This window comes from Alexandromys fortis, unplaced genomic scaffold (genome assembly GCF_014885135.2).
Source record: "Alexandromys fortis isolate MF-2015 unplaced genomic scaffold, M_Fortis_MF-2015_v1.1 scaffold_314, whole genome shotgun sequence".
Lineage (NCBI taxonomy): Eukaryota > Metazoa > Chordata > Mammalia > Rodentia > Cricetidae > Alexandromys > Alexandromys fortis.
This window is the reverse complement of record NW_026068248.1, coordinates 837,246-859,654: the sequence shown is the minus strand read 5'-3', so window position 1 is coordinate 859,654 and position 22,409 is coordinate 837,246. Positions and strand designations below refer to the sequence as shown.

At 42.1% G+C, this 22,409-nt stretch overlaps 1 long non-coding RNA gene and 1 pseudogene across 13 annotated transcripts in view; both read right to left on the bottom strand.

Moving 5' to 3' along the window:
- Window positions 1–18,374, bottom strand: part of LOC126494079 (uncharacterized) — a 48,212-nt gene extending 29,838 nt beyond the window's left edge. The window contains exons 1-7 of one of the 13 annotated variants that reach the window (XR_007589942.1): window positions 17,631–18,369; window positions 16,825–17,136; window positions 15,988–16,258; window positions 14,419–14,448; window positions 13,599–13,759; window positions 9,356–13,104; window positions 8,424–8,546 (exon numbers count right to left, since the gene is read on the bottom strand). This is a non-coding gene — a long non-coding RNA (uncharacterized lncRNA). Of the gene's footprint in view, window positions 1–8,423; window positions 8,547–9,355; window positions 13,105–13,598; window positions 13,760–14,418; window positions 16,259–16,824; window positions 17,137–17,630 lie in introns of all 13 variants that reach the window. The other 12 variants (XR_007589941.1, XR_007589940.1, XR_007589944.1 and 9 more) reach the window with 12 other exon arrangements.
- Window positions 18,375–19,162: 788 nt separating this feature from the next.
- LOC126494088 (40S ribosomal protein S4, X isoform-like) lies at window positions 19,163–20,046 on the bottom strand (annotated as a pseudogene).
- Window positions 20,047–22,409: the final 2,363 nt, after the last annotated feature.

Genomic DNA, 22,409 nt, shown 5'->3' with positions numbered 1-22,409 from the left:
TCATCTTGAGCAAGAAAAGAAGCTACGACATGTAGCTACAGTTCACTTTAGCCTTGGTGGTATGATTTACTTTAGTCAACTAATTGGCTAGAATATCATTTTGACTCCACCATAGCATTGATTTGGTGAATAAAGGCATAAAAGGGGGCAAGCACTTAAAGTTCATAGAACACCTTTGTTTTGTTTTTATTTTGAGAGACAAAATCTAGATGTGTATCCCTGAGTAGTAGTGCCTCAGCATCGGGCTTGAGGTAGTTTCCGTGTTTAAAGGTATTTCTTTTGGGGGGGGGCGGGGGTGTGCGATCTTTTATTTATTTATTTATTTATTTATTTATTTATTTACTTATTTCTTAAAGATTTCTGTCTCTTCCCCACTGCCGCCTCCCATTTCCCTCCCCCTCCCCCAATCAAGTCCCCCTCCCACGTCAGCCCAAAGAGCAATCAGGGTTCCCTGCCCTGTGGGAAGATCAAGGACCACCCACCTCCATCCAGGTCTAGTAAGGTGAGCATCCACGAAACCAATAGCTACAGTAGGATCAAAAACCCATTGCCATTGGTATTTCTAACGAAGCTAATTAACAATGTGAACCCTTAGTGGTGCAGGAGAATTGTCTGTATTCTGTCAATCATGTTTTAAATAAACGCTGATTGGCCAGGCAGGAAGTATAGGTGGATCAGACAGGAAGTAGATGGAAACAGATGAATTCTGGGAAGGAGGAAGCCCATTTCTCCCAGTCCTGCCCAGACCACAGAAGAAGCAAGATGTAATCTGCCAGGCTGAGAAAGGTAAAGAGCCATGTGGTTAAGGAGATAAGAACAATGGGTTAATATGAGCTACAAACGTTAACAAGAAGCTTCAGCTAATTTGCCAATCAGTTTTATAACTTATGGAGATATCTGCGTGATTTTGTTTGGGGCTTGCCAGCTGTGGGATATCTGGCGGGACAGAAACCCCAACAAGCAGGCCCTTCACGTCACACCTAAGAAAAATGTATATAGATGTCCCTGGGAAGGGGAAATAAACAAGATTTCCTGACAAAATAGGGGGGAGGGGGAGGCAAAGAGGGCAGAAGGAGAAGGGGAGGGTGAGAGGGTGGGTCTTAAGGGAATAGGATAATTGAGATGGAGGAAGGACTGGAATATTTTGATTGAGGGAGCCATCATCGGGCAAACAAGAAACCTGGCACTAGATAAATTCCAGGACTCTACAAGGATGACCCCAGCTAGGACCCTAAGCAATAGAGGAGAGGGGGCATGATCTTTACTTGCCCTGTAGTCAGTCTGATGAATATCAACATAGAACCTTCATCCAGTAACTGATGGAAATAGACAAGAGTCCCACAGCAGAGCACTAGACTGAGCTCCCAAAGTTCAGTTGAAGAGTGGGAGGAGTGAAAATACGAGCAAAGAGGTCAAGACCATTATGGGCACACCCACTGAAACAGTTTATGTGAGCTATGGGAGCTCACCAACTTTAGCTTGACTGGGAAGAAACCAGTATAGGACCAAACCCTTTGAATGTGGGTGACAGTTGTATGGCTGGGGTGGACTGAAGGCCCACTGGCAGTGGCACCAGGATTTATCCCTACTGCTTGTACTGGCTTTTTGGGAACCTGTTCTCTTTGGATGGATACCTTGCTCAGACTAGATATAATTGAGAGGGCCTTGAACCTTTCTCAAAGCAAAGTGCCTTACCCTCTCTGAGGAAGGGGTAGAGTGTGGGGGATGGAGGAGGGGAAGGAGTGGGAATTGGGATTGGTATGTAAATGCTAAATGATATCTCTACCAAAAACTTCATAATTCCAAATGTTCCTTTTTGTTACTGTTTAATACTAATATTCTTTCAGCCTCTCCTTCAAAAGGAGAAAATATTTCTTGTCCATCCCCAGTCCCAAAGCAAGACTCAAGAAATGTTTAAGACTCATTAGAAATCTATACTGGTTATGAGGACAGCCATTTTCGATTCAGGCTGTCATCAACAGACTCCATTTGTCCATCACACACCACTGTATTCTTTCTCTAATACTTTAGAAAAGCAAGCATTTTACAGGGGGACAAATACCTTTGCTGTATACAGTGTATTGGTATAGTATCCTATGCTGTCTGAGCTCACGGAGAAGCTGGCTCTGGAAGTGGGACTTGGCCTTCCTACTTAAGATCCAAGCATGATTGAAAGTATGCTCCTAAACCTCTTGTCCTTGGTCAGTCTAGGCACTTAGGGAAGAGAGAGCAATGAAACAGCCCAAGAGTAAAGGCACTGTATCCTTAAGGAAGAGCTAAGAGTAAACTTATTTCCAACAGAGGTTCCTATTGTTTAATCTCTAACAGGAAGATGTCTGTGAAGAACACAGGTAATGGGGTACTCATTCCCAGAAAGGACTTCATCTGCAAACCCTCAGTAACACCAGCATCACAGTTCTAACAGGCCTTCTTCAGTTGATTTCTGAAGAATGTTAGAAACATTGATTTGATGATGGTTTGCTATCTACCTGTTGGTCTGTTTCTATATGGTACCTACACTCACAGAACACCAAAAGCACAGGAATGGTAGATCACTCTTTGGACCATACAGAGTATAAAAAAGATCTTTGAGTCTCTTGTCTTTTCTATGAGGTTTGCCTGGGAATTTACAAAGCCATGTCAACAATATGTACATAGCTAATCTTTATTATGTTTTATGCATATAGTTTAGATCCAACTATCATTTAATCAATAAGATGTTACTGTCATATTAAAGAAAGAAATAAAAGGGAACTCATAAGTAGAAGAGATGAAATATTAAAAGGATGTGGAAGCTTAGTCCTAAATGAAGATCATTGGATGTTTCCAACATGGGAAAGGTCTAGGTTATATGTAAGATTAAAATTTCTAATGTCAAAGACCAGCCTAAACCTATTTAAATCAATAGAATTCTCTTAAGTTAATGATATGCTTTTGGTAGTATTCACAAGGACTGAGTCAAACAATCAAAATTGTCTACTCAAGACTTATTTAGGTTTGACTTTTGGCAAACTTAGATACAAGAATGGTGTAGCTGACCTGGGTTTTTAATAATCATAATTAGAAGCCTATACTAATGTGGACAGAGTGGTTAAATGGGACTGTAATTTGGCCCTTTCCCTCAAAGGGCTTACAACTCTGGCAAGTCACCTGTCTTCCTGATCAGAGAAGCTATGGAGAGCCTACAAGGTGGACTCTCACCAGTGTACATTAGCATTCTTACATTCTATGAACAGAAGAGTCCATACAAAAGAAAATCTCCTCAATGCTTCAAAAGAATGTTGTCAGCAATGCCTTGTTACTTGTGTGCAACAGGTGGTACAAGTGGTAAAAATAAAGAAAAAAGAAGCTAAGAGTCTGAGGGTCTCCGAAGGAAGACCAGATACTCAACAGGCTTTAAAAGTAAAAGGAAAGTTATTTTGGGTCATGTGTATAGTCTTAAACAAGTAGTAAACTATAATTAAAAGTTATATAAATATATACATATATTTAATAACTACACAAAATTATTAATATGTATAATTATGTATAGGATATATTTGGATCATACCAGACATTAGGCTTATAACCTATGGGAGATATTTTTAGAAAACCATTTCTGACTAATGCTTTTGATGAGGAGAATGCTGGGTAGACAGAAGACTTCAAACTTCTGGTCAATTTTAACACTGTAGCACGCACATGGGAACCTACAGTTGAGAGAGACGGATACTGTTCTAACCTCCATGTGCTACTTAAATATCATTTCTTATTTATGTGGGTGTTTTATCTTTGCTGTGGGACAATGTTATTTTAACTTGTCACCTGCATTATTTTTAATAAAATGCTGATTGGCCAGTAGACAGGCGGGAAATATAGACAGGGCGGCCAGGCAAGAGGTAGAGGGTGGGCAATGAGAATGCTGGGAAGAGGGAAACGCAGTCTGTGGTTGTGATCCAGCCTCAGAGGAAGCAAGATATGACTGCCTCAACATAAAAGGTACCAAGCCACGTGGCTAATTTAGATAATTAATATGGGCTAATGTAAGTAAATCAGTAAATAAGAAGCCTGAGCTAATGGGCCAATCAGTTTATAACCAATGTAGACCTCTGTGTGATTCTTTCGGACTTAACGGCTGTAAAATAGGGTGGGACAGAAAACCTTGGTCAACATGATGCCTGCAGAAGCCAGAAGAGGGTGTCAGATCCCGAGACTGGAGTTATTGACAGTTGTAAACAACTATGGAGGTGCTGGAAATCAAATGCTCCAGTTTAAGAACAGCCAGTGTTCTTAAACACTAAAGCATCTCTCCAGACCCCTAGACCCAACTTCTCTTTTGCCTTTAATCCTTGCCTCCCATCTCCAGTGGAGGACTTCCTCATTATACATAGCTAAATTTATTTATACACTTTTTAGGTTTCTTACTTGAGGGAAGCACACTGAAAGGGTACTCAACAACCACACCCAAAGCCCTGAAAATGATGTCAAAATTCTTTAACTGCCAGTTAAGAGTTAACTCTTAGAAATGGTGAGATCAGGAGATTGGAGCTGGCTAGGTAATTTAGGGGCAAGGATCTTCAAAGGAACAATTCTAGGAATGTCTTTGGTTCCCCAGGCAAAAATGTTTTGTTATCTTGAGCTGGAGTTAGTTGTCTGTGAGCCACCTGACGTGCCTGCTGGGAACCTAACTTGTGTCTTGTTCAAGAGCAGCAATCATATTCAGTCCCCAGTATGAGTTGCTTTGCAAGTTTTTATGTATTTATTTACTTATTGGTGCTGCTTTTTTTGCGTGATTAGTGCACTAGCTGTCCTGGTTAGTTTTATGTCAACTTGACACAAGCTAAAGTCATCTAGAGGAGGGAACTGAAAGGCATTTTCTTAATGACTGATAGGCCAAGTGCCTAGCCCACTGTGTGGTGCCACCTCTGGGCTGTGGGTCCTGGCTGAGCAGCAAGCAAGTAAGCAGCACCCCTCCATGCCCTCTGTATCAGCTCCTGCTTCCAGGCTCCTACCCTGACTTATGTATGGAGTATGATGTGGAAGTGTAAGCCAAATAAAACAAACCACTTTTTCTTGCTTTTGGTCATGGTGTTTCATCATAGCAATAGAAACCAACACTTTCTGAATTCTAGACCAATACTATTTTTTAATGTGCTATTGAAAATGTGTTAAGTATCATACCAAAGAGATGAAACACACAAGTACATACAGAGCCTATGATATTGCAGGAAATAGTGAAGAATAGTGAGAATGTCCTCTTGTTAAATGAGACAGAACTCGAGTAACCTGTGATAGAAATTCTGACAGCTGTGGGGCACTTCCCTCCAACACTTTAATACAGAGGAGGGAATTGTGCTTGTTATGGAGGAGGTGCCAGGTCAGAGATCGCCTGAGCCCAACTTGGAGGCAGAGGCCTCTAATCCCAGAACTTGGGATGTTGAAATGGGAGTTGAAGGCATGCATGGGAAAGAAAGCAGTCTAGCTTGATGGCAGATGTTTATGATCCCATCTCTTGAGCTGGCATAAAAGCTGAGGGAGCCTATTGGAGTGGGAGGGGCATTCAAAGGGAGGGAGAGGAGCCAATTAAAAACCCAATTCTGTCTATACTAATTGGAAAAGGCATTTGCCTGGGCCAGGCAAAAGGGTATGGTAGTTACAGCACTTGCTACACAAGCCTAACAACCTGAGTTTGAGAACCAAACCCTTACAAGGGTAGAAGGAGAAAACTAACTCTGGGCCACAAATGCCATGCTGTGTGCACAAACACACCACACCATCCTCATACAATCCTAATAAGTACAATTTAAAATTTAAAAAATGTGAATTAAGAAGAAAAAGGGGCCATTGGATTATATGATGCTCTGCAGGCTTCAAGCAACTGCTTCCTTTACCGGTCTTCACTGAATGAATGAAGTTGACTACTATGGAAAACAAAAGCAAAGTCCCCTATAAATATATTTCACGTCTGATAAGAAGAGACCTGAATTATAATGAATTTAGGCCTTGGTTCCATCTGGGGGTGGGAACTAAAAATGAAATACTGTTGAACTCTTGAGTTATTGGACAAAACTTGACCACAGTCATATTTCCTGGTGCCCCTGTCTCCAGGTGGCACTTCCACCACCCCCTCCAGATACAAAAGGCTGGAAACAAGCGCTCACAATGCACACACTTCTAGAACACTACTGCCATCATGGGGGAAAAAACTTCAAAATTCCTGGCTCCATTAAGCTGCTTTCCCATGATTCCTAGCAATAGTAGAGGAACTACCGGAGCTTCTTACCGGGGCTTTTTGACTTTTAAGGTCCTATGAGAGATACAGATTTCTGTGTTTTCTTGTTTCATACCTAGAGAGTGAGGTTCCTAGAGTGGATTGACTGCTGCAGAGACATAGTGGCACAGGAAGCAGTGTGGCAGGACCTGCGGTCTTCCCATTGTGAACAAATCCAGAGCAACCCTGTTCAACACTAGCGCAGGTGCTCTGGGGCCCTTGTTTCCTGTTCCAGTCCCTTAGAACAAGGAATAGGGGGCTTCCATTTGATTGTCATTATCCTAAGCACTTTAATCTGTCCATGTCTTGTGAGTGCAATGCACAGAGCTGCTGCTAAAGAAATTTCATATGTTTGCTTGCTAGACTTGAAATTAGCAACCCACACATGAAGCAGTTTGAGAACACAGATCTAGAGCAAACACCCACCAGAAGAGAGGGCACAGAACTTGTTCTTCACCTTTCCATAGGAAAGCTTTTTAGAAAATTTCAACTCATTGCTTTTTTATTTGAGTTATGCATGTGTGTCAGGGTGTTGTTTGTTATGTGCACATATGTGGCTATGTGCAGGTGTGTGCAAGTACCCACAGAAGCCAGAACAGGGCACTGGATCCTCTGGAGCTGGAGTAAGAGGCAGTTGTGAGTTGCTGTATATGGATGCTAAGAACTGAATTCAGGGTCATGCACTCTGAAAGAGCAGTACACATTCTTAATGGCTCTCCAGTACCCCTCTCCCTTTAAGCTTCCCTTTCTTTTGACACCTGCTAGTAGCTACATACTCTGGGAAGGTTACTGTCACCACTATCCTTCCATTTTCTACTCCTGAAATCAGGAAAGCTGTGCACTTGGTCTGGCCCCTGGGTCACTTAACATCAAGACCCTGTGGTGGTACTTGACTGAAGATGGGCATGTGCCAGCTAAATCCATATTTCTGCTCTTTGAAATTTCCTGCTTTATGAAAAGTCTGCCAGATACTATGGGCCAGTAGGCTGAATATGGGTGCCTCAATGTTATAGAAGAACTTTGGGTGACTGTCCAGGCAGTGAGAGGTCTCTGTGAATTCTACAGTTTTGGGAGTTGCTTACAATGCACTTCCTGATTACTTAGGTAATACTATATTCTTCTGGAGTCTTTGATGGGGTTGAAGAATGGACAGTTATAGTTTTCCTTAGTTATGATAAAAGATAAAGTAGACATAAATATTGTAATTATAATTCTTACCTATTACCTGTTTTGTTATATGTAATTTTACTATGTTAAAGTTAAAACCTTCCTTTTCATTTAAACAGAAAAGGGGAAGTGGTGTGGGAAGTCCTTCTGTATATGTGTTGCTTTTATTGGTTAACGAATAAAGCTGTTTTGGCCAGTGGTTTAGCAGAATAGAAGAAGAGAGTAGGTGGAATAAGGAGAAGCCATGTGGAGAAAGATGCGAGCTGCCAGCAGGAACCTTGCCAGTAGGCCACAAGCCTCATGGTAAAATATAAAATAATGGAGATGGGTTAATGTAAGATGTAAGAGTTAGCCAATGAGAAGCTAGAACTATAGCAGCCTCTCCTAACACTTGACTCCAGTTCATTGGCAGAGAAAACAATGGGGAGGCCAGACTTGGTTCTGGGCCTATTTGATCCCATCCAGACCCAGACTTACCCTAAGCTGCTATGGCCAGCAGGAAGAAAAATTCTTGGCTAAGGAAATTACTATTATTATTATTTCATATATTACATCCTGATCACAGTTTCTCCTTCCTTCACTTCTCCCAGTTCAGTCCCCCACCTCCCTCTCCCCTCTGTGTATGCTTCTCTCTGTTTCCCTTCAGAAAAGAACAGATCTTCCAGGGATAGCGACCACACATGGCATAACAAATTACAGTAAGACTAGGACAAGGAATTTATAAAACTATCTCCACATAATGCAGTGTTGTCTGAGAAAAGCCAAGGGGCTTTGTGCGTAGGCACTTTGTTCTCACCCTTCCAATTTAAAAACAAACACAAACAAACAAAACCAACTGCCATTGGTAGTTACTCAGACTCCAGTAACTGGCTACCTTGTCTCTTCACTTCCACTCTTAGGATTTAGGCTTTGCTTTCTGTTTGACAGTAATGGCAGATATCCTGGACAAGGGTACCACAGGAAAAGGAAAAGCAAAACCAAGGCAAGTGAGCCTTAAAGCACTTACCTCCATCAGGTGCCTTACTGTTTTAAAGAAATCAAGAGCTGCTTCATTCACCCCCTTCTTTAGCCAGCAGCATCCTCTCTCCAGAGCAGTCTCGTGATATCTCATTGTCTTCTGAATGCAGGCCTAGAAAGGAAAAGAAAATGCTCACAGCTCAGGGCATGGAGAACAGGGAATCACCAGCAACTTGATTCTGATCCAGGTTCAGTTTGCTAGTTCCTTGGGCATCCTATTCTGTATCTGACCCTGACACTAGGCCTTGTATGCCTGGTGGGAAGCTGACTTCCAAGGCAATTGAAAACTACACAAGGCCCTTCTTTGTGTGGTACATGTCTTGGGGAAATCACACAATTTTAATTTATGGTATTATGATTTAACATTGAAGCACATTTAAATATTTTCTTCCATATTACATAATCACTGTTTCCTATGGCTTTTGCTTATGACTTTACCATTGTTTCTCTTCGGTACTTAAGACTATTCTGCAAATGATTCAGAAACTAGCCATGTGCTGATCAAGAGGAAAGAACTTTGTATGAAACAGAGATAGTCTTTTGCATATTTGTTCTCACTCTTTGATGGCCTTAATCCAGAATTCTCTGAAAACAGGGAAGCACCACAGAAAATTTGCATTGAAATTGGATTTTTTTAGATGCGGCCTGTCGCATTTTCTGCTCTGATTTCTGAGAAATTTTTGGCAATGTAAAAGAAATGCAAGATCTGAATGTCAGAAAATAAAATAGTTGCAATTATCTAATTGATTAGCCCCATTTTATTTTGATAAAAATTTCAGTTCTCAAAATATTCTTACTACAAACCTCTATTAATTGGATTGGCAAGATGGTTCAGTGGGTAAAGTCACTGGGCACCATCCTTGACAACCTGAGTTCAAGCCCCAGGAACCACATGGTGGAAGGAGAGAACCAACTTCTTACCTCCATATTAGAGCTTTGGGACTCCCACAAACATAAGCATTCAATAAATAAATGTTGGGAGCTAGGGAGGTGATTCAGTGGTTACGAGCATTTGCTGATCTTCCAAAGGAACCAAGTTTGGGTCTCAGCACCCACACCCCTCTGTTACTCCAGTTTCAGGACATCTGATATTCTTTTCTGACTTCCACAGGTACCAGGCATGTACATGGTGCAGACAAGACAGATATGCAGGCAAAACATCCATATACAAAGAAATAATAATAAAAAGTTCAAAAACTTTAAGTAAATGTAAGAAAAGTGGGAAAATCCTATTCATCTATAGAAAAACATACTTTCATAAATACTTTCACACTTGTACATAAAACACAAATTATTTTCAACATCCTTAGTCATCAGAGAAATGCAAATCAAAACAACTCTGAGATTCCATCTTACACATGTAAGAATGGCCAAGATCAAAAACACTGATGACAGCTTATGCTGGAGAGGTTGTGGGGAAAGGGGAACACTTCTGCATTGCTGGTGGGAATGCAAACTGGTAGAACCCCTTTGGATGTCGGTGCTGCGATTTCTCAGAAAATTAGGAAACAACCTTCCTCAAGATCCAGTAATACCACTTTTGGGTTATTTATCCAAAGGATACTCAATTGTGCCACAAGGACATGTGCTCAACTATGTTCATAGCAGCATTCTTTGTTATAGCCTGGAAACAACCTAAATGCCCCTCAACTGAAGAATGGATAAGGAAAATTTGGTACATTTACACAATGGAGTACTACACAGCAGAAAAAAATAATGACATCTTGAAGTTTGCAGTGGTGCGGGAGAATCGTCTGTAATCGGTCAATCATGTTTAAAATAAATGCTGACTGGCCAGGCAGGAAGTATAGGCGGGAAAACTAGACAGCAAGTAGAAATGATGTAATGAGAACAGGAGAATTCTGGGAAGGAGGAAGTTGATTCCTCCCACTTCTGCTCAGACCACCGAAGCAGCAGGCTGTGATCTGCCCCATGGAAAAAGGTACTGAGTCACATGGCTAACATAGATCAGAAAAATGGGTTAATCAAGATGTGAAAGTTAGCCAGTGAGAGGCTAGAGCTAATGGGCCAATCAGCTTATAATTTATGGAGACCTATGTGTGATTTTCTTTGGGGCTAAACAGTTGTGGGGTACCGGGCAGGACAAAAACTCCAACAAACAAGCAGGCCTGGCCCTTCATGTTACATTGCAGGAAAATGGATGGAACTAGAAAACATTATTTTGAGTGAGGTAACCCAGACACAGAAAGACAATTATCACATGTACCCACTCATAGGTGGTTTTTAAACATAAGGCAAAGAAAACCAGCCTACAACCCCAAATCCCAGAGAATCCACAACAATGAGGACACTAAGAGACACATACATAGTTCTAATCTACAAGGGAAGTAGGAAAAGACAAGATCTCCTGAGTAAATTGGGGGCATGGGGACCTTGGGGGAGGATTGAAGGGGAAAGCAGAGAGACAGGGAGGGGAGCAGCGAAAAATATAGAGCTCAATAAATATCAATTTTAAAAAATGATGAGAATAAAGCTGTATATGACCTAAAAAACCTAAAAATTATTATATAATGTAGAATGTAAATTCACACGCAATCCATATTTATACTATAGAAAATCAGGACTTTTTAATTCTTAAATCTGGATGTTAAGTTTTGTTTTAGTTGGGCAATGGTGGCACATGCCTTTAAACCCAGTATTAGGGAGGCAGAGGCAGGCGCATCTCTATGAATTCAAGACCAGCCTGATCTACAGAGTGAGTTTCAGGATAGCCAAGGCTACCCAGGGAAACCCTGCCACAAAACAAAACAAAACAAAAAAACCCAAGAGCTGTTTGTCTCAATATTATACTTTTAGAAATGTCATAGTATCTGTGAATAATTTTAAGGCAGGAGAATCAGATTTCTAGCAAATTCAAGTTCAGCTAGAGCTATGAACAGGAGAGTATGCCCAAGCCACCTCTCAAAGGAGGAAATCTATCTTCAAAAACAAAATTTCAAAAGTAATGGTTGAGTCAGGCATTGGTGGCACACGCCTCTAATTCCAGCACCCAGGAGGCAGAGGCAGGCATATCTGTGAGTTCGAGGACAGCATGGTCTACAAGAGCTAGTTCCAGGACAGGCTCCAAAGCTACAGAGAAACCCTGTCTTGAAAAAGCCAAAAAAAAAAAATAAATAAAAATAAAAATAAATAAAATAATAATAATGGTTGAAACTGTCATCTCCCAATTCAGTCACCCAACTGTGTACCCTGGGTTTAATAAGATTGATGTATTTACATTATTCCCACGCACATATAGCTTTCCAGGAACATCTATCTCTATTTAAATAGAAATCAGCACAAACATAAATATCTAGCCAAGTATAGTGCTTCAGTTCAGTAGTCCCAGCTTGAGGAGGCAGAAACAGGACTGCAGCAAACTTAAGGCCAGCCAGATCTCCATAGACACTTTCAAGTCAGCTAGCACTACATAGTGAGACTCTGTCTCAAACAAATATAAATATGCTTATTAGAAATGTCCACTTTCACATATATACACTAATAGAGACAATGATAGAAAAAAAAAACCACACAGCTTGACCTGCGCTTATAGAAGCTCATGGACTCTGGATCAACAGTTAGGGAGCCTCCATGGGACCAAGTTAGGCCCTCTGCATCTATGTGAGTTGTATAGCTTGGTCTCTTTTGTAAGGGACATAGCAGTGAGATCAGGACCTGTTCTTAGCTGCCTTTTGGAGACCTGTTCCCCATACTGGATTACCTTGCCCAGCCTTGATACAAGGGGAGAGCTTGGTCCTGTCTCAACTTGATGTCCCATGCTTTGCTAATGTCCACGGGAGGCCTGTTCCTTTCTGAATGGAGATCGAGGAGAGAAAAAACAGGGGCCTTAGATGAGAAGAGGGAGGGGAAACTGTGGTTGGTATGTAAAATAAATGAAAAAATACTATTTAAATAGAAAAACACAGCTTGAAAAATGTGAACATGTATACAGATGCATACATCTATACACATTTCTTACTAAAACTAACTGCACGCAATAGTCACTTTAGTCTTCATCAGTACCTTACACAGCTGGCATATATTCATATCAGTAATATATTTTCCCATGGTTGAAACTCCTTAAGACTCTTAAGAAAATAGTAAAGTATGCAGTAAACAAAGCCCAGTGAGAAGAAATACCAATTTCAAACATCATGTACCATATATCATAATCTTTTTCTTATACACATATATTTCATTTATATGAATGTTTTCTTCCCATTTCCAGATGAACAACATACATTATTCATTTTGATGCCATTCTAAATAGACTTTGTTTCTCTACTCCTCTATCATGACGAGGGATGTGAAGTCACAATTCTTTAAACCACCGAGTGCTGAGATTACCATCTGGCTTTTGGTACTGGTTTTTAGACACATCTACTCTGCTACAAGACATAACCAGGCTCCAGACCTCTGGGTATACTTGAGACCCCAAACCGTGTTGTAATGGTTCACCTTGGATTTTTCAGACACAATTACATTACATAAAGACCTTCTAACTCTTGGCGCAAGGGGCAGGAGTAGGAGCAGGAAGCAAGAATTCTTAAAAACGTGTACTTACCTGAATATTTCCACCAGATCATGTTCACACAGGTACCACCTAATGGTCACACATCAGGACTTCCAGCCCGCGAGGGTCCACTCTAAATTCCTTTTAGAGTGGCATTCTAGGATAGAAGCAAATGTTATGGTCAAAATGTAGCTAAAGAAATTTAAAATGCAAATCAGTGGGCATTTAGATGTGAGAAGACTCCCAAAGACATAGACCTCTAGCAAGCTGAGCTCCCATGCGGATGGAGTTGTGGGTGTGGCCAAAATCTAGGGATTGCCTTCGCCCAAGGTAACATCCCAAGATGCCCAGGAAGCACAAAAGTAGAGCCGTAAGACATGCCGAAAATCGCAAAACTGTCGTACTGCAAAGCGAGGAAAGTTCGAGAAACAGGACTCAGAAGTACGTGGACCACAGAATCAACGAATCCTGTGGTTCTGGTTCCGTTAATTTAATGTAAGAACTTCCCTGTGGGATTTTTTATTTCTTATTTTCTGCTAGTCAGCAAGGGTTCCCTCTAAGTACCTCCTTCTTTAGGTGGTGGTTCTTAAGAACAGAATCAATTTCCAGGTTCTTAGGGCCCGGGTCTTTGGAGAATGCTAGGAGACCCACCTTGGAGCTTCTTAAATAATTCTCGACCTTTCTATTTCTCCCCGACCTCCAGGTCTCATGAAAATTAATACCAATGGGCTATATGGTATAGAACCCATTTCCGCACGATGGCAGTAGAGTTCTTTGTATACCTGCTGGAGCAATGCACCTGCCCTTCGCGTCTGAAAAAAAGAGAAATCTTATTTGAATACAAGCACGACATGAACAATTTCTGCCTCGATATCATCATTCTTCAGGTTGGTACTCGACAAGAGAATCAGTTTCCAGGTTCTTAGGGCCTGGGTCTTTGGAGAATGCTAGGAGACCCACCTTGGAGCTTCTTAAATAATTCTCGACCTTTCTATTTCTCCCCGACCTCCAGGTCTCATGAAAAGGAATTTCAATGGGCTATATGGTATAGAACCCATTTCCGCAAGATGACAGTAGAGTTCTTTATTTTTTTTTTGATTTGCTAATTTCTTGAACTTTCTTTTTTCTTTTTTTAAAATTTATTTATTAAAGATTTCTGCCTCCTCCCCGCCACTACCTCCCATTTCCCTCCCCTCCCCCGATCAAGTCCCCCTCCCTTGTCAGCCCAAAGAGCAATCAGGGTTCCCTGCCCTGTGGGAAGTACAAGGACCACCCACCTCTATCCAGGTCTAGTAAGGTGAGCATCCAAACTGCCTAGGCTCCCACAAAGCCAGTACATGCAGTAGGATCAAAAACCCATTGCCATTGTTCTTTAGTTCTCAGTAGTCCTCATTGTCCACTATGTTCAGCAAGTCCGGTTTTATCCCATGCTTTTTCAGACCCAGGCCTGCTGGCCTTAGTGAGTTCTCACCTGCTGGAGCAATGCACCCGCCCTTCGTGTCTGAAAAAAAAAAAGAAATCTCATTTGAATACAAGCATGACAAGAACAATTTCTGCCTCGATATCATCATTCTTCAGGTCGGTACTCAACAAGAGAATCAGTTTCCAGGTTCTTAGGGCCTGGGTCTTTGGAGAATGCTAGGAGACCCACCTTGGAGCTTCTTTTTTTTTTTTAAATTTATTTATTTATTGAAGATTTCTGTCTCTTCCCCACCACTGCCTCCCCTTTCCCTCCCCTCCTCCAATTAAGTCCCCCTCCCTCGTCAGCCCAAAGAGCAATCAGGGTTCCCTGCCCTGTGGGAAGTCCAAGGACCACCCACCTCCATCCAGGTCTAGTAAGGTGAGCATCCAAACTGCCTAGGCTCCCACAAATCCAATATGTGCAGTAGGATCAAAAACCCATTGCCATTGTTCTTGAGGTCTCAGTAGTCCTCATTATCCACTATGTTCAGCGAGACCGGTTTTAACCCAGGCTTTTTCAGACCCAGGCCAGCTGGCCTTGGTGAGTTCCCGATAGAACATCCCCATTGTCTCAGTGTATGGGTGCACCCCTCGCGGTCCTGAGTTCCTTGCTTGTGCTCTCTCTCCTTCTGCTCCTGATTTGGACCTTGAGATTTCAGTCCGGTGTGGAGCTTCTTATAATTCTCTACTTTTCTAATTCTCCCCTGCCTCCAGGTCTCATTAAAAGGAATTTCAATGGGCTATATGGAAAATTGACTATGATCAATGTTTCTTATACTAAATAATAGATTCATTGATAATTTTAAGATGGATTCCTGGACAATTGCCTTTGCTCAATTCAAAGGCAAAAACAATGATCTTTTCCCAGATCATTGCTACAATTCACACAACTGTATTTTACTAATGTTATAGCAAAAAATCCCTTAAAGGATTTTATGCTAAAATTTTACAAATGGCTTTTCCAATGGAAGAACTGCATATATGGCTAATAATAATAAAAAAAATTGTGGAGCAAAACAAGGCTCCTTCAAAGCAGCTTATAAAAGTTGCAAGCAGATCCAGATGCAAATGGATCTGGCCTGATAACACCAAGCTGACCTTTGCTAAGGCAAGGTAAAAAAGCCCTTGCAATTCATTATGAAAAAACCCGACCTATGTATATTTGGGGTCGAGGGTATGTTTATGCTTTTTTCACAGAAAGAAAATAAAATCTGGACCTGACTTCGAGGCTGCGGACATCCCACTGAGGAGTTCCAGAGGTGATTGCAAAGAGGTCCTTGCTGGACCGGCCTTCCCTGCCCCGAAGGAGAAGAGTGCCTGATAACAGAACCTGCTATGCCACTCTACAGGGTGTTATCCTGCCTCCAGAGTCCAGGGAGACTTGCCTGAGATAAGTGCCAGGATGTGCTTCAGATAGCTGAATCCAGCTCACCTCACCCAGGTATCCCACCTGCCCTGAAGCACAAATGCTGAGCTCCCTCTGCAGTTTGAACTCTGGTTTGCTTTGAAGCTAAGATGCAGACTAAACATGGCCTAAGAGGATGCCCTGTGATCTGCTTACTTTAATCCTGCTAGATACCTTTTATTTGAGAAGCTCCAAGGAACTAATGCTAATCATCGGGCACTCCTCTGTTCCCAGGAGAGGTAAATTGCTTCACCATTCGAGAGGAGGGTCTCTACTTGTCCCAGTTCCTTCTCCTTTAGATCTGACACCATGGTTGACTCTGACCTCGTGCCCTCCACTTAATAACTGCTTGCCTTTATATAAGAGTGGGGGAAGAACCCATTTCCGCACAATGACAGTAGAGTTCTTTCTACACCTGCTGGAGCCACACACCTGCCCATAGCATCTGGGGAAAAAAAAAAAAAGAACAGACAAACCGCAGTGTACTACAAGAGTGCTTGGAACAATTTCTGTCTGCATGTCATCCTCAGGTGGTGGTACAGGAAAATAGAATCAATTTCCAGGTCTTTGGAAAATGCAAGTAGTTCCAACTTAAGGCTTCTTAAAAGTCTCTACTTTTCTGATTCTCCCCCACCCCTAGGTCTCCTGGGAAGGAAATTTCTATTGCACAGGATGTACAGAACCCATTCCCTCATTATGGCGGTAGAGCTATTTCTATCCCTGCTGGAGCACTGCACCTGCCCTTTCTGTCTGGGGTGGGGGGGTGGGGGAACTGACCTGAATACAAGAGTGCCAGGTACAATTTCTGCCTCCATATTACCTACCTTACTGGGACCAACTCACAGCTTTACAGATTTTTCTCTATTCCTTTTACACGTTTTATGTTTCATTCTATGGTGTTCAGAGGGTTAGAGTCCATGGCTACAAGCACAGCTAAGAGCATATATCTGGGTCTAAAACCAAGATAGAGTACACAATGGGAATGGCATTTCCAAACTTCTAGTGACATACCTCCTGGCTCGGTTGGCACTGCATTATTTGTCTTCCGGTGTCATGCAGAGTACCTTCCTGTAACAAAGAGATTGAAGGCTGTGTAGGACTTCTTCATGTTCAATGAGTTGTGTTTCTATTGTCACCAACAATGGGCCTTGCTGTCAGTTTGTAAAAAGCAGCCTGTTGTCTTGCCAACAGCCATGGTTGTTTGGGTATTCCCATGGGATCCCTTTGGCCAACAACTCATTCAGACGTAACTCAAGCCAGTACTGAAAGTTTCATTTGGTGACAAGAGATGGTCAGTTGGGTCTCTGTCGCACCCATTATCCTCTAGAACAACAGAGACAATAAGAGCTCTTAGCCATAAAGAATTGTTTGGCCCAAGCCTGACCATTCTGCTCCACTTGCAGAAATACTATGCTCGAGCATCAAAAACAACTCACACTGCTCCCTGTTAAACCACACATCCACGAACAGCTCTAACTTCCCAGTAGCTACCCACATATATGTAGATTCGCCTTTCCCTCCAGCTCCTCTAGATGCACTCACACTTCATCACGCTGTAGTTTGAGGCCCCTCCCCTTTATAGCAAAACATCCTCAGCCCGTTCATAACTAGTCTGTCTGCTCATTTTCTTACACTTTGAAAGTTCCTAAAACGAACAAAATACTTAAAACAAGCTAAATAGTCAAAATTCAAACAACGTTCAGAGACCTGAAAGCAAGCAAAGAATGCCGAAAACGTGGCTAACGAAATTTAAAACACAAACCGGTGGGCATTTAGAGGTAAGAATGACACCCCCCCAAAAAAAAAGACATACAGACCTCCAGCAAGCTCTTCTCACAAGCGGATGGGCTGTGGCCCATATCTATCTAGGAATCACCTTTGTCCTGGGAATAGTCCAAGATGCGTAGGAAGCCGTACGGCACAAAGGTGTAGCCGCAACGCATGCCGGTTAATCGCAAAATTGTCGTACTGCTAAGCGCGCGAGTGAATTTCGCGTACGGAAAAAGTAAACGGCTCCACAGCCTGATGGTTTCAGCGCAGAATTCTACCAGAACTTGAAATAAAAGCGAATACCAATACTCCTGAAACTGTTCCACACAATAGAAACAGAAGGTACATTGCCAAACTCTTTTTACGGGGCAACAGTTACCCTGGTACCTGAAAGACCCTACACACTCCCTCCTCAAAAGCCGCAGCAGCCAGCCTGCTCTCATTAGAACATCCCATGTGCTTGAGAGAGCAGGATGAGATAGGAAGACTGCAAGGCAGGATATCAATAAGATAGGACATCAACAAAGCAGGTTGACTGCAAAACAGGATATCTATAAGATAGAAACAGGATGACTTTTGCTGACACCCATGCTGAGAGAGAAAACCATTCATGCCCCCGCCTCATTCCGATAACCATGCTTTTTCTTCTGTAAACTTGCTTTTTGCTCTTCCCTATAAAAAAAACCCGCCCTCCAGTTGGCAGGCGCGCAAGTCCTCCGAAAGACTTGCCGCCCGCAGGTACCTGTGTTTACCCAATAAACCTCTTGCGATTTGCATCCGTATGGTTTCGGCCTGTTCCTTGGCATTGGGGAGGTCTCCTCCTGAGAGAAAGTCCTCTTTGAGGGTCTTTCAGTACCCGACCACACAAAGTTGTAACTAAGAAAGATATAATTACAGACCTATCTCCCTCATGAACATTGATGCAAAAATACTCAATAAAATACTGGTGATTCCCAGGAGTCCACGGAGATGACCCCAGCTAGGACCCTGGGCAGTTATATAGTTATAGTTTTCCTTGTTTGTCGGATGCAGAACGCAAGTTTTTATAGAAAGTAAATTAGGTACCAGAGTTTAAAAACTCACCCAGATAGGATAGATAATGGAGTATTTTCTCTGAATTTGTGAAATGCAAGCCACTAGACATTGTTGATTTATTTATTGCCTGTATATACTTCATATAGTCACTATATTTAGTGTATATAGTTTTTCTTAACATTATTTATAGCTTTATTTTTATCTTAGACAAAAGGGGAAAGCAATGATATTTTATTTGTATTTTAATAAATAAAGCTTGCCTGAAGATCAGAGTGCAAAGCTAAGCCACTAGAGACCAAGGAGTGGTTGGTGTCACACACCTTTAATCCCAGGACTCAGGCGACAGAGGTAGAGATACATCTACAGGTAGTTCAGGACTACCCTGTGGTACACAAGATCGATCCAGAAACAGATTCAGGTGGTGGTGGCTCTCACCTTTAATCCCAGCACAGGGAGGTGGATATAGGAGCAATTTTTTTTTTTTTTTTTTTTTTTTTTTTTTAGTTTTCATCATGTTGTTTAATCTAGCACGTTGCCTAGAAAGGCTTGTTAGCAAGAGTACAAATACGTCTCCAGCATGTCTCTTAGAGACCGGTTCACCCACCGCTCTGTTTGGCCGCTAGCCTCTTGTCTCTCTCTTCAGCAATTGTGAGGCGGATTCCTTTTCCTCGGGGAAGAGAAATCCATGGTTTGTTGCCCTTGCCAATAACAAAAATGTTGGAAAGCCAGGTGGCAAAGCTGTTGCCATTGGCATCTTTCACATGGACTACATCAAAAGAGCCGGGATGTCTCTCTCTGTTGGTGATCACACCAATTCTTCCCAAGTTAGCACCCCCAGTCACCATACACAGGTTACCAGTGTCAAACTTGATGAAGTCGGTTATTTTGCCATTATCCAAATCAATCTGAATGGTGTCATTCACCTTGATGAGGGGATCAGGGTAGCAAATAGTGCGAGCATCATGGGTCACCAGATGTGGGATTCTTTTTGTGCCCACAAAGATCTTTCTCACTTTGCACAACTTGTACTTGGCCTCCTCAGGTGTAATACGATGAACGGCAAAGCGACCCTTGGTGTCATAGATCAGACGAAGTTCTCTCCAGTCTTGTCAATACTGATGACATCCATAAACCCAGCAGGGTAGGTTATATCGGTCCTGACTTTGCCATCAATCTTAATGAAGCGCTGCATGCAGATCTTCTTCACTTCATCGCCAGTCAGGGCATACTTAAGCCTGTTCCTCAGGAAAATGATCAGAGGCAGACATTCCCTCAGCTTGTGAGGGCCAGTGGATGGACGAGGCGCAAACACGCCGGTTAGTTTATCCAGCATCCAATGCTTTGGAGCTGCTACACACTTCAGATGCTTCTTGGGACCACGAGCCATGGCTGCGCTGGGAACGGAAAGAGAGGTAGGAGCAATTTTGGTTGGGCAGAGAGAGGAACTCACTGGAGAGGTTTGGCACAGCTACAGTGCAGTCTAGGCAGGCCTGAAGCTCATTTGGTCTTCCAGCAAGTAGTGCTGTATCATCAATGAAATGCAAGTTACTGATTCGCACACCACCTATCTGCAAGCCTATCTCCTCATCCTCCAGGGATGTTGCTATTATTAATTCCAGGAATATACTAAAGAGTAGTGGTGAGAGGACGCATCCCTGCAACACTCCTTCCAAGCACCAGGAGTGAACGGCATCGCGGGTGGAGGAGCTGGAGGTGGCTATAATATACTCAGGCGCCAAGATGCTTTGTAGAGTCTTCAGAGATATGAGAATGAAGTGGTTCTCTTGGAATGGAAGAACTCAGTCATAATTTCCATACATAAGAAAAAGGACAAGCTGGACTGTTCAACTTACAGGGGCATTAGTTTGTTGTGTCACAGTAGCAAGATCTTCCCCTCCATTATCCTGCATTCTGTACTGCTATTGCCCCAGTACATCTTGCAGGCAGAGTAGCTTGTAGATGAACGGTTTTGTGCCTGGGTTGGTGTCCAGTCCCACAACAGAAAGTCTTGTCTGGTTACAGAAGATGGGGAAATCAAACATCTTATCCTCCATTACTAAGAGCCCTTGCAAGAAACAAGATTTCAGAGAGTTCTCACTGTACTAAGTTTCTATGTCAGTCCCCTCCCCCATATTCTCTCCAGTTTGCTGTGGGATAATGCTCTTGTACTCTGTAAAGATTTGTCACTTATATTCACTTAATAAAATGCTGATTGGCCAGTAGCCCAGCAGGAAGTGTAGGTGGGACAACCAGACAGGAAGTAGAGGCGGGTCAATGAGAACAGGAGAATTCTGGGAAGAAAGAAGTCCTAGTCTGAAGTCCTGACCCAGAAACAGAGCAAGCAAGATGTGACTGCCTCGCCAAAAAAGGTACTGAGCCATTTGGCTAATATAGACCAGAATAGTGGGCTAATATAACTTGTAAGAGTTAATAAGAAGCCTGAGATACTGGGCCAGTTTATAGCTAATATAGACCTCTGTGTGATTTCTTTTTTTGTGTGTGTTTTGTTTTGTTTTGTTTTTCGAGACAGGGTTTCTCTGTAGCTTTGGTGCCTGTCCCGGAACTAGCTCTTGTAGACCAGGCTGGCCTTGAACTCCCAGAGATCTGCCTGCCTCTGCCTCCTGAGTGCTGGGATTAAAGGCATGTGCCACCATCGCCTGGCTTGTGTGATTTCTTTAGGACTTAACAACTGCGGGGACCAGGAAGGATAGAGACCTCAGACAACACACTCCCACGAGCAAAGAAGGAATGTTCCTCTTGATCCATATCCTTGCCAGTATGAGCCATCATCAGTGTTTTTGATCTTAGCCATTCTGACAGCTATAAGATAGAATCTCAAAGTAGTTTTAGTTTTCATTTCCTTGATGGCTAAGGATGTTGAACATTTCTATAACCATTTCTCAGTCATTTGAGAATCCTCTGTAGGGAGTTCTCTGTTTATATCTGTATTCCATTTTTAATTGGATTTTTTGTTGATATCTAGTTTCTTGAGTTCTTTATATATTTTGGAGATTAGCCCTATTTGAGATGAAGAGTTGGTGAAAATCTCTTCCCATTCTGTAGTGTGCCATTTTTGTTCTATTGATAGTGTCCTTTGTATTATAGAAGCTTTTCAGTTTCATGATATTGCATTTATTAATTATTGATTTTAGTGCCTGCATTATTGGTGTTTTTTTTTTTCAGGAATTTGTCTTCCATGCCAATGTGTTCAAGGCTCTTCCCTACTTTCTCTTCTCTCAGGGTCAGTGTATCTGTTTTTATGCTGAGATCTTTGATGCTGTTGTACTTGTGTTTTGTGTATGGGGATGGATATGGTTCTATTTGCATTCTTCTACCTGCTGACATCCAGTTAGACCAGCACCATTTCTTTTATCCATTGTGCATTTCTGACTTCTTTATCAAAAATAAGGTGTTCGTACGTGTGTGAATTTATGTCTGTGTCTTCCAATCGGTTTCATTAATCAACCTCTCTGTTTTTATGCCAATACCATATAGTTTTTATTACTGTAACTCTGTAGTACATCTTGAATTCGGGGATGGTGATACCTCTGGGAGTTCTTTTATTTTCCAGGATTGCTTTAGCTATCCTGAAATTTTTGTTGTCCATATTAAGTTGAGCATTGCCCTTTCAAGGTCTATAAAAATTGTGTTGGAATTTTAATGGGGATTTTATTGAATCTGTAGATTGTGTTTGCTAAGATGGCCATTTTCACTATATTAATCCTACTGATCCATGAGCAAGGGTCATCTTTCCATCTTCTGATGTCTTCTTCAGTTTCTTTCTTCAAAGA